The sequence below is a fragment of the Haematobia irritans genome, chromosome 4 (assembly GCF_050003625.1).
Source record: "Haematobia irritans isolate KBUSLIRL chromosome 4, ASM5000362v1, whole genome shotgun sequence".
NCBI lineage: Eukaryota > Metazoa > Arthropoda > Insecta > Diptera > Muscidae > Haematobia > Haematobia irritans.
Window position 1 is genome coordinate 4,078,113 of NC_134400.1, and position 13,075 is coordinate 4,091,187.

Consider the following 13,075-nt stretch of genomic DNA (forward strand, 5'->3'; position numbering starts at 1 on the left):
AATTTTTTTGAATCAATTAAATTTTTAATTGAATATTTTTGTACCCTCCACCATAGGATGGGGGGTATATTAACTTTGTCATTCCGTTTGTAACACATCGAAATATTGCTCTAAGACCCCATAAAGTATATATATTCTGGGTCGTGATGAAATTCTGAGTCGATGTGAGCATGTCCGTCTGTTGAAATCACGCTAACTTCCGAACGAAACAAGCTATCGACTTGAAATGGGCACGGCGTTCATGATTTTCTCTATGGGTGAATGGGAATTTACACACAAAAAAAATTTTCTGATTCTATCAAGAAATTAATTGATCCAATTAATTTTTTATTTGAAATGACTTCAATCACAGAAATGATAGTATCAATTAAAAAATTAATTGAAAGTCAATTAAAAGGTTAATTGATCCAATTGAAAAAGTAATTGATCAAAGTAACAAATTAATTGATCCAATTAAAAAATTAATTGATACTGTTAATTTTGGTGATTGATTTTATCAATCTATCAATTAAAAAATTAATTGAAAGTTAATTAAAAAACTAATTGATACTATTCATTTTTGTGATTGATTTTATCAATTAAAAATTAACTGAAAGTCAATTAAAAAATTAATTGAAAGTTAATTAAAAAATTAATTGATCCAATTAAAAAATTAATTGATACTATTAATTTTGGTGATTGATTTTTGTTTCAATTAAAAATTTTTTGGCATCAATTAAATTCTTAATTGAATATTTTTATACCCTCCACCATAGGATCGAAATATTGCTCTAAGACCCCATAAAGTATATATATTCTGGGTCGTGGTGAAATTCTGAGTCGATCTGAGCATGTCCGTCCGTCCGTCTGTTGAAATCACGCTAACTTCCGAACGAAACACGCTATCGACTTGAAACTTGGCACAAGTAGTTGTTATTGATGTAGGTCGGATGGTATTGCAAATGGGCCATATCGGTCCACTTTTACGTATAGCCCCCATATAAACGGACCCCCAAATTTGGCTTGCAAATTTCATCCGATCCGGCTGAAATTTGGTACATGATTTTAGTATATGGTCTCTAACAACCATGCAGAAATTGGTCCACATCGGTCTATAATTATATATAGCCCCCATATAAACCGATCCCCCGATTTGGCTCGCGAGGCCTATAAGAGAAGCAAATTTCATCCGATCCGGCTGAAATTTGGTACATGGTGTTAGTATATGGTCTCTAACAACCATGCAAAAATTGGTCCACATCGGTCTATAATTATATATAGCCCCCATATAAACCGATCTCCAGATTTGACTTGCGGAGCCTCTAAGAGAAGAGAATTTCATCCGATCCGGCTGAAATTTGGTACATGGTGTTAGTATATGGTCTCTAACAACTATGCTAAAATTGGTCCACATCGGTCAATAATTATATATATCCCCCATATAAACCGATCCCCCGATTTGGCTTGCGGAGCCTCTAAGAGAAGCAAATTTCATCCGATCCGGCTGAAATTTGGTACATGGTGTTAGTATATGGCCTCAAACAGGTCCATATTTATATATAGCCCCCATATAAACCGATCCCCAGATTTGACCTCCGGTGCCTTTTGGAGAAGCAAAATTCATCCGATCTGATTGAAATTTGGTACGAGGTTTTACTATATGATATTTAACAACCATGCCAAAAGTGGTCCATATCAGTCCATAATCATATATAAACCGATCCCGAGATTTGGTTTTGGAACCTCTTGGATGAGCAAATTTCATCCGAGTCAATTGAAATTTGGTACATTGTGCTAGTATATGGCCGTTAACAACCATGTCTAACTAGGTCCATATCGGTCTATAGTTATATGTAGCCCTTAGATAAATCGATCCCCAATCACACAAAAATTGGTCCATATCAAGTTCATAATTGTATATAGCCCCCATATAAGCGACACCCATATTTCAATTCTGGCTCCTACGTACCGTGCAAAAGTCCATATCGATTCGTAATTATTTGTAGACTTACATACATTTTTGTCTAATATATACCACGTGTGGACTAACTCACAATTTAGAAAACGATTTAAGATACCACAACCCAAGTAATTCGATTGTGTATAACAGTTTTTCGTAGAAGTTTCTACGCAATCCATGGTGGAGGGTACATAAGATTCGGCCTGGCCGAACTTACGGCCGATTTCTTATGTTCCAATTAAATTTAAAAAAATATTGCAATTTCTTTATACCAGTAAGAATTTAGAAATTGTAATAAAAAAGGAAATCCGTTTGCTATTAATTATGTGCACATGAATAATTTTTCGTAATTGTGCACAAATGCAAAAAAACGACCAGACATGAACAGGAAGGAATAAACAACATGGTTACAAGACTCTTTACAATAGCAAATGAAATGAAATCACTTATTCGACCATGTCATTCAAATATTCGAACAGACGCTTTGCGATTCAATGGCAATGCCAAATATTTGCCATCAAAGGTGGCAATAAAGGATGCGGGTGGTAAATGTGTTTGCAAATACTCAGTCTGGTGGTTTTGCATTCTTTATGTTACCCTGAATCTCAACTTTTGCAGATTAAGCAGGCTTTTTCAATAGGCCTCTAATATTCCAGTAGAATTATTAAGCCATTCGAGAATGTAAAATGTAAGGCAAGCATCGATGATGATTTCTGGTGGACGGGGGTGTTTTTTCACTTTAAGCGATGTGGAAAGTAAACTGTGATTTGGCGTAATTATTAAAGCGTGAAAAAGTAAATAAGAACTCCAAAAAAATGAGAAAGGGCTAAGGTCAGTCAATATCAGCTAAATGATGCCCTATACGAAATGAATTTTAAGGATTCTGTATTGGAGGCAAAAAATTAACTCATATTTAAAGCAACACCTTTGGCTCTATTGAGGCAAAGGTGTTGCTTTGAATATTAAATTAAATTTAAATTTTGACTCCAATACAGAATAGCAAAATCCTTAACGTAAGATCAAAATATCTGGATTGAAGTAAACTTTTTTTGAGTGTTCAAAGTAACCGAACTTCTACATCAATATTGTGATATACCATAGCACCGTTGAGTTAAAAAAAATTAATATGAGCGTTCAAAGTAACCGAACTTCTACATCAATATTGTGATATACCATAGCACCGTTGAGTTAAAAAAAATTAATTCCTCTTAAGAAATTCCTTACTGCTGATCAACTCAATACAAAATTCTTTGTTGCCTATTCATCTTTTTATAATTATATGCAAATCTTTTTTTTTTTGTTTTTTAATTCCCTCCTTTATTCTAGATCAATGGTTTTGTGTTTAAGGATTTAATATCCTGTAGTAGAGCAGCACTTAAGACCGTCACCAACAAATGTAGTATTTTTTTCATAGCTAGAATGATTGAATCGTTTCCAGGATAACGACAACCAAGTTGTATTAAAAAAAAACATCATTGATGAAATGGCATAAAAATGTTCAGTTTTTTCTTTTCGTCCTAGAAGGTTTACTTAAAAAATTATACACTTGGTTTAATGAGCATCACTATGCCATTTTGGGTCCCTTTACCACAATACCAAGGTTTTTAGAGACAAACGTCAACCACCACCGTCACCAGTACATTACCAAATCGGCCACTTGAACATGCTTGCGAAACAGAACTCACAGTTGGCTTAAATCTGCCAAGCCTTTTTGTGTGTTCTTCCTGTTTTTTTTTTTTGCAATCTTGTTGTTGTTTATTTTTGTGACTTTTGACTGTGTGGGATATCCTGCAGAGATTTTGTTCCTTTTTCCAATCATGTTGATACCACTTTCATTGATTGAATTTGTAACTCCTGGTGTTCTGTTTGCAACTCATTAGTTGCATCTGAATGAATTTTCAAGTGTCTTATTCTTTTTGTTTATTTGCAAATAAAATTCATTCTTATTGAAATCGCTTGGGGGGGGGGGGGGGGGAGGGGATTCTTCAAAAAATCACCATCAAATTTATTTTGATTGCTTTGAATTATTCCTCCTCTTTTGTTTCTAGTTCATAGTGTCATTTAATGAGATTCAAATATTTATTCAATTCAAAGAAACCAAGCTATCGAAGGCTTATAATATCTGCAGGTGGTATACCAGAGCTCGGGCTATAAATATTCAGTATATTTCAATTGATAAGCCAGCCTGAAAGAAAGTATACCGAACTACAGATTATTTTTACTATTGGCTGGATGCAAGCGAGTTTTTGGGATGTGTGTCAATTTATAGCAAAATCAGATAATTGATCAATTTCAGATACATACAAAAAAAATTAATTATTTCCCCGAAATTTTAGACCAACAAATTTACTTCATATGATAAACGTTGATTCTTTCACAGGATGTTAAAAAATCATAATGACTAATTACATATTTCTTCACATCTTTCTCATTTCCAAAAGTTTTCTTTTGGTTCTTAGCACCTTTTTCTGTAATACAAACAATGTAGAAGAAATTATTCGACTTTATAAATTTTTCAATTTTACCTTTCGCCTGGGCTGAGAATCGAACCGCAGGCCATACAGTTTGTAAGCCAAGACACTAGCCACTGGGCTACGTAGCTGCCATCAACAGATAAATATGGCTATAAGCATCAACATCTATAGTCAAGCAGTTATATTTATAGAGCATAGTTTTGGGCGCCCAAGAGCCGATGTAACGAAACTGTTTTTAACAGAAACATATATCTAGTTGGCCGATTTCTAATAAATATAACTTTTTGAATTCTACTTATATTCCAAAAATGTTCGCATGATTTAAAAAGGATGTCCGGCTTTACATGCTACTATATTAAAGTTTTTACTATGAAACTTCAAAGTGGGTCCTATTTAAGACTTAAAGTTCGAAAACAGCAGTGTTTGTTATAAACGAAATGGACAGGGTCATCATACGCTAAACACGAAAGTAGTTTTGCGAAATTTTGGTCCATTCTTTGCGAAGCACCATCTTGAGGTGATCGACACTTTAGTATTTTTTTAGTACCATCCTTACTCTCTAAAGATGCTGAGGGACAAATGACCAACGGATTGAGATCCGGAGATTTCGTAATATGAACACCACCAAGAGGAAATTTTTATTTTTGGATTGGGCGAAAACAACACTTTTGTCGCAAAAAATGTTGTTTTTTCTCCAACCATAAAATGATTGTCTAAATCAGATACATTACGTTCGAGAACAAACTATTGTTGCGACAAATATGTTACATGTTCACCGTTCGAAAAGTCTAGCAAGTGGTCATATTCCTTCCCTGGGTGCGGTAGAAATGAAGCAAGACACCTCCTTTTGAAGTCATTCTTGGATGATGCGTACTGAGTGCGGTGGTGCTGGATTGTGACCGAAATGTTTGCCTGCCGAGAGTTTCAATACTGTTTTAGGATATTTCCCAATAATATTCGGATTTATTTTGACTCCAAAGTGGATGAATGCGAATGCGGAGTGGCCATCGGTCTTTACGACAGTCTACACCATTACCATAGACGGAGCTCGAGTTCTGGTGTCCAATATTTAGCTTACTTTTTTGACAAGTAAACCCGATCATTTTGTTTGTTCACAAACTCCTCAATATCGGAAGGTTAGGTTAGGTGGCAGCCCGATGTATCCGGCTCACTTAGACTATTCAGTCCATTGTGATACCACATTGGTGAACTTCTCTCTTATCACTGAGTGCCGCCCGATTCCATGTTAAACTCTATGACAAGAGACCTCCTTTTTATAGCCGAGTCCGAACGGCGCTGAAAAACTTTTTGGTGTTCGGTCGTAGCACGAATCGAACCCACGACCTTGTGTATGCAAGGCGTGCATGCTAACCATTGCACCACGGTGGCTCCATAAGGAGTAGACTCTCGCTCTCATGATTCATTTATTTTTTACATTTATTATTTACCACAAACCATCTCAATTTTCTAATCCATTAATTAAGGAAAACAATGTAAAAAATTCCCCGTTTTCTTTTGCCCCAAAAATTGTTGCATTTCTTGTCCATTTTAAGAAATGTTGATTTTTAATATTTTAATCATTACAGAGAAAAAAAAAATCAAAAGGTCTTGGATAAATAAACATTGTCTATCAAACAAATGTGTTGTTTTTTCTTGTCATCTCTTTTAGCCTCATTGCTTATTAATCCGCTCAGCTAAAATAAACTTCAAAAAAGGTCCTCAAAACAAACGCGCATTTCACCATAGCCCTCACCTAAATTTGTGGCATAACAAAAATATTAATAATCCTTTATTATTCTAAACGACATGAAAAAAAGAAAGGATCAAAGCCGAAAAAAAGAACAAAATAAGCAAAACAACACATATTAATTCCCAGAGGATTGTGATGAAACAGAAAAAAAGATCGAAGACAACTGCGTTTGTTGTTTTTTCTTCTGCTTATCGCTTTACGGAGTACCACAGCCAATTTATCCTAAATAAATATTTTTTTACAAAAAACTCAAAGTATAATTGGTAGCAGGCTATTTGGCTAGGCGTTAAAGCCTTGTTTTTTTTTTCTAAAGGAATCCTGAATCCTTCTGGAATTTAAAGCCAATCATACGAAATTAGTCTTTTTGGTTTTGTTGTTTTCACGGTTCGTGACGTTATGTTGTGTGGAGTGAACACTTTTGACCATCTAAGATTACAAAATTTGAAAAATCTTTGGATTTGTACACTTAGAATAAAATAATAATTGTGGCTGGCGTATCCATTTTGAGGGTGGCAAAATGGCAATATCGATTCCTTTAAAATTTTGTACTCAAAGATTAACTAAAATTTCTATTATTTTGTTGTTGTTTTCAATTACAGTGAAACCTCTCAGACGTGGTTATACACGTTCGCCTATATTTTGTCAACATTTGGGTAAGTGTCCATTTATGTGAAAATATATCAACCGTCCCACGAAAATTGTACACGTTGAGAGTTTTCCGGTTTTCAGAGTGTCCAAGTTTTAGAAGTTTCAATGTATATACACTGAAAAAAGAAAAAAATATGGACGTAATATGAAAGATGATGCAACCTAAATTTTAAGACAGGCAATATTAAGGACATTTTTTTTAAATAATGAGATTTAATTTACAAGAAAATTTATAATCGTTGCTTCAAAAATTTCTTCATTAATTTTAGGACACGCAACTTGGAAATTTTAAACTTGGAAAAATTAAGGTGACATGTCTTTCAAATAAGGAAAATGTTCCTTGAAATAAAGAAAAACATTTTTGGTTTAAAGGAAAAGTCTTAAATTTACTGATATATTGCACCATTGAATTTAAGATAAACAAGTATATACGGCCGTAAGTTCGGCCAGGCCGAAGCTTATGTACCCTCCACCATGGATTGCATAGAAACTTCTACGAAAGACTGTCATCCACAAATTTCAACTCACGTGGTAGTTAAATATCATATGCTACCACCACGTACCAAATTTCAACCAGATCGGAAGAATTTTGATTCTCCAAAAGGCACCGGAAGTCAAATCTGGGGATCGGTTTATATGGGAGCTATATATTATTATGGACTGATAGGAACCAATTCCTGCATGGTTGTTGGATACCCTATACTAACATCACGTACAAAATTTCAACCGAATGGGAAGAATTTTGCTCTTCCAAGGTGCTCCGGAGGTCAAATCTGGGGATCGGTTTATATGGGGCCTACATATAATTATGGACCGATTTCGACCAATTTTTGCATGGATGTTTGAGGACATATATTAACATCACGTACCAAATTTCAACTTAATCAGATGAATTTTGGTCTTCCAAGAGGCTCCGGAGGTAAAATCTGGTGATCGGTTTATATGGGGGCTATATATAATTATACCCCGATATGGACCAATTTCTGCATGGTAATTAGAGAGCATATACTAACATCATGTACCAAATTTCAGCCGGATCGGATGAAATTTGTTTCTCTTAGAGGCTCTGCAAGCCAAATCTGGTGATCGGTTTATATGGGGGCTATATAATTATGGACCGATGTGGACCAATTTGTGCATGGTTGTTTTGCATGTGGTTATATTAACATCACGTACCAAATTTCAACTTAATCAGATGAAATTTGGTCTTCCAAGAGGCTCCGGAGGTCAAATCTGGTGATCGGTTTATATGGGGGCTATATATAATTATGACCGATGTGGACCAATTTTTGCATGGTTGTTAGAGACCATATACCAACATCATGCACCAAATTCCTGCCGGATCGGATGAAATTTCCTTCTGTTGGAGGCTCCGCAAGCTAAATCTGGGGATCGGTTTATATGGGGGCTATATATAATTATGGACCGATGTGGACCAATTTTTGCATGGTTGTTAGAGACCATATTCCAACACCATGTTCCAAATTTCAGCAGGATCGGATGAAATATGATTCTTTTAGAGGCTCCGCAAGCCAAATCTGAGGGTCCGTTTATATGGGGGCTATACGTAAAAGTGGGCCGATATGGCCCATTTGCAATACCAATCGACCTACATCAATAACAACTACTTGTGCCAAGTTTCAAGTCGATAGCTTATTTCGTTCGGAAGTTAGCGTGATTTCATCAGACGGACGGACGGACGGACGTGCTTAGATCGACTCAGAATTTGACCACGACCCGGAATATATACACTTTATGGGGTCTTAGTGCAATATTTCGATGTGTTACAAACGGAATGACAAAGTTAATATACCCCCATCCTATGGTGGAGGGTATAAAAACGATTCACATATAGAGTTAAAGCTATTTTGAGAATTTTGCATCATTAAATAATTAAACTTTTTTATACACGGATGAAAAAGACTGTTTTTCATATGTTTGACTATAAACATTATATGTTTGGAACACAAATTTTTAAACACAATATTTTTGAGTGCAAGCATATAATGTTCATAAACTAGCATAACATGTTTGGGACATATATGTTAATATGTTAGAACATATTATGTTTGGGACATAAAATGTTTGTAAATATAATATGCTTGGATGCAAACATATATTAATTTAGAAATAGTCTATAAACATATATGTGTTTAGTAGCTTGGAGCGCTATTTAACAGGGAGCGATATTGAATTAAGTTGGTGGTTGTTGCTTGTTATTACAAAATTTACATTTTATTTTTCCTTGGGCAATTGATCAGCTACTTCTTTGATCCTTACAAACTGTGTGGTCCGCTGTTCGAATCCCCGTCCGGCAAAAGGTAAAATTAAAAATAAAAAAATTGAATAATTTCTTCTACAATGTTTGTATTACAGAAAAAGGTGCTAAGAACTAAAAAATCTCGTGGAAGTGAGAAAGATGTGGGGGAATATACAATTAGGCAGAAACAAAATTTTGAGCATTCAGGTCGAAAACCTATGTTGTTATCACCTATATTACCTGTTTATTTTCATAATTCATTATGATTGTAAATATATAAATAAATAAATAAAATTTTGAGCACAATATTGTTTGGGAGAATTTTTTTAAGCATATAATATTTTTGGGTGCAAAATGCTTCCAAACATATTATATGTTCACATAATAACATAATGTTTTTTGGAAGACAACATTATTGAATTTGGAAGCAAAAATACAAAATGTTTGGAAATTGACTACCCAAACATATATTGTTTAGACCAATATGCTTTCAAACATATTATATATTGGAAGAGATCAAACATATAAATGTTTGGGCAATAGCCAAAAATGTATATGCTTGAAGCAACATATGGTTGGGAGTATATGTTACAGAAGCGGTTTTTAGTGAGCGTGTACCCACCACCATAGAATGGTGACGGGGGTATAATAAGTTTGTCATTCCGTTTGTAACACATCGAAATATCGATTTCCGACTATATAAAGTATATATATTCTTGATCAGGGAGAAATTCTAAGACGATATAACGATGTCCGTCTGTCCGTCTGTCTGTCTGTTGTAATCACGCTACAGTCTTCAATAATGAAGCAATCGTATAATTTTGCACAAACTCGTCTTTTGTCTGCAGGCAGGTCAAGTTCGAAGATGGGCTATATCGGTCCAGGTTTTGATATAGTCCCCATATAAACCGACCTCCTGATTTGGGGTCTTGGGCTTATAGAAATCGTAGTTTTTATCCCATTTGCCTGAAATTTGAAATCTAGAGGTATTTTATGACCATAAAGAGGTGTGCCAAAAATAGTGAGTATCGGTCCATGTTTTGGTATAGCCCCCATATAGACCGATCTCCCGATTTTACTTCTTGGGCTTATAGAAACCGCAGTTTTTATTCAATTTACCTGAAATTGGAAATCTAGAGGTATTGTAGGACCACAAATACGTGTGCCTAAAATTGTGAGTATCGGTCCATATTTTGGTATAGCCCCCATATAGACCTATCTCCCGATTTTATTTCTTGGGCTTATATAAACCGCAGTTTTTATTCAATTTACCTGAAATTGGAAATCTAGAGGTATTGTAGGACCACAAATACGTGTGCCAAAAATTGTGAGTATCGCTCCATGTTTTGGTATGGTCCCCATATAAAACGACCTCCCGATTTGGGGTTTGGGCTTATAGAAACCGTAGTTTTTATCCAATTTGTCTGAAATTGGAAATCTAGAGGTATTTTAGGACCATAAAGAGGTGTGCCGAAAATGGTGAGTATCGGTCCATATTTTGGTATAGCCCCCATATAGACCGATCTCCCGATTTTACTCTTGGGCTTATAGAAACCGCAGTTTCTATTCAATTTACCTGAAATTGGAAATCTAGAAGTATTGTAGGACCACAAATACGTGCGCCAAAAATTGTGAGTATCGGTCCATGTTTTGGTATGGTCCCCATATAAAACGACCTCCCGATTTGGGGTCTTGGGTTTATAGAAACCGTAGTTTTTATCCAATTTGTCTGAAATTGGAAATCTAGAGGTATTTTAGGACCATAAAGAGGTGTGCCGAAAATGGTGAGTATCGGTCCATATTTTCGTATAGCCTCCATATAGACCGATTTCCCGATTTTACTTCCTGGGCTTCTATAATCCGAAGTTTTTATCCTATTTGCCTGAAATTGGAAATCTAGAGGTATTTTCGGGTCATAAAGAGGTATGCCGAAAACGGTGAGTATCGGTCCATATTTTAGTATAGCCCCCATAAGAACGATCTCCCGATTTAACTCCTTGGGTTTCTAGAAACCGTAGTTTTTATCTGATTTGCCTTAAATTGTAAATATTCTGGTATTTTAGGCTCACAAAAACGTGTATCGGATTAAGTTTTTATCGGTCCATTTGGTAATGCCTCCATATAGACCGACTTCACTTCTTGAGGGTGTAGAAAGCGCACTTATCATGAAAATTGCTTGAAACTCAATGTAAAATTTCCAGATTTTACTTCTACAGATTTAAGATTTCAAATCTAAACGTTATTTTATAATTTTCTTGCACACTTACAAGAGATGTTAATGATTCCTCTAAAACTCAAACAAAAATGGTTCTTATAAATCCAGAATCTGATATAGTCCTCATAGGTGAAATCTTTAAATTTATCTTCGGGAAGTGTCCTCAAGCCCTCCTGAAATTTCAAAGGAACCCCTAATATTTGGTTCATGGTGGTGGGTATTTAAGATTCGGCCCGGCCGAACTTACTGCTGTATATACTTGTTTTTAATTAAAAAAACAGTTTTTACTTTATAGTACTTGTTATAATTTGGATTTTTAAACTGGCTTTTGTACCTGAATAGCTTTATTACATTGCAACATTGAGAACGAAATTTCGATAAATGAGGGCGGTATCCTAATTTCAATTTTATCAATCCTAGATTTAGTGCTAGATAGGCCCCTAAAAATCTTTATTTAAAATGAAGCTCGGAATCAATACCAAAATTCGTAAGGGAAGTCCAAAATATTTGGGTCCAAGTAAATTTTTACTAATTTTCTTGAACAAAGAAAAAGTAAGGAGTTAGGTTAGCAAGCCTTTTTTGTTGCTAAATTAGACTATTCAGTTCATTGTGGTACAATAAATTGCTCATTTAGCTCAATCCATTATATAATAAATTCATTAAATAATAAATAAAAAAAAAACAAAATAAATAAATAAATAAATAAAAACAGCAAAATGGCTTAAGACCTTAGAAGTCAATTTGTACAAATATATTTATAATTTAATTGTAAATGTAATTAATCAGAAAATAAATAAGAACCAAAATATTTAAGAACTTCCTCGTTATTTGTGCTTTTAAATTAAATATATATTTCTAAACACAAAACAATTTAAAATACATTAACTCAGTTTTGGTGCCATTTAATATATATAATTTTACTATAAAATCCCATATTTTCTTCATGTGTAAGAATATCGGAAATTCTGTTTCATTATTCTTCTTCTTGTCATCATTTTTAATTTATTAATGTAGCCAAAGATGTGTTCACAACTTTAATCCCCTTTTTGCTTAGAAGCACAACCCTTTTCCACTCCCAGACCTTCATTCCGCAACAAACAATCTCACTCATCGACCATTCAATCTATCTTCTATGCCAACAAACCTGTCATTGACATTTTAAACTTTTCCAAAATGTTCATTTCAACCGTGAACCAGAATGCCCCACCACAATGGCCACAGTCATCATTTCACCTCCCACCCATAACAGAGACCATCATCATCTATGGAGTACTGTACTTTAGGCCATAAAGATTGTAAACATTGTTGTAAACATCATACTACTGTAAACCAATAACCAAAAAAAAAGGAATTGGGATAAAATGAATTTCGCGGCTTGTTTCAAATCAAAAAGAGTCAGGGAGCTTAAAAGGGCTGGGAACAAAGAAGAAGTTTGGTATAGGCCATCACTTATTTGATACGCATAGACGATGACTTCCCGTCGTGCCAATCCTTTGCTGCCGCTACGGTGTGGCATAACGCTTAATATCTCTAATTAATAATCTGTAACGAATTTTTCAATCCTTTCGAAAATTGTATAGGAATTGAATTTTAACTTTAATTTAGAAATTTTCGCGGCGGTTTAATCAACGGCCGCCAACAATAAGCCTATTGCCGAGAAAATCTCTAATAAAGCTGTTTTAATTAAGCCGATATTGAGTTTTTACGCCGTAACATCATTGGTGTGTAATACAATACTCGAAATTTTAATAAAAACAAATTTATGTAGATGGGGAATTTATTAAGGGCT

The 13,075-nt window shown here is 34.7% G+C and overlaps 1 long non-coding RNA gene across 2 annotated transcripts in view; it reads left to right on the forward strand.

Annotated features, from left to right (window-relative positions):
- The window catches only part of LOC142233197 (uncharacterized), a 423,130-nt gene that overhangs the window by 72,322 nt on the left and 337,733 nt on the right, over positions 1–13,075 (forward strand). For both annotated transcript variants that reach the window (XR_012721351.1, XR_012721350.1), the window contains exon 2: positions 6,763–6,816. This is a non-coding gene — a long non-coding RNA (uncharacterized LOC142233197). The remainder of the gene's footprint in view (positions 1–6,762; positions 6,817–13,075) is intronic.